Source organism: Austrofundulus limnaeus, unplaced genomic scaffold, assembly GCF_001266775.1.
Source record: "Austrofundulus limnaeus strain Quisiro unplaced genomic scaffold, Austrofundulus_limnaeus-1.0 Scaffold14156, whole genome shotgun sequence".
NCBI classification, from domain to species: domain Eukaryota; kingdom Metazoa; phylum Chordata; class Actinopteri; order Cyprinodontiformes; family Rivulidae; genus Austrofundulus; species Austrofundulus limnaeus.
In genome coordinates this window covers 174-411 of record NW_013966558.1, presented here as the reverse complement: position 1 = coordinate 411, position 238 = coordinate 174, and positions in this window count along the sequence as shown.

Here is a 238-nt window from a genome sequence, read left to right as displayed (position 1 = left end):
AAAAAAAAAAAAAAAAAAAAAAAAACAGTCATGTCGAACGACGGCGTGGAGCAGCAGGTTGTCGCAGGAGCTGTACCAGGACCTAGCTATGTTCAACTAGCCCCGCCGGTCCCGCTGAACCTCGGAGCATCTACATCGGAGATTTATACACGGAATACAACTTGTGGAAGGACTCTTACAATTTTTTTGAAATCGCCAGTGGAACTATAAATGCACAGGATCCGGTAAGAAGAGCTAC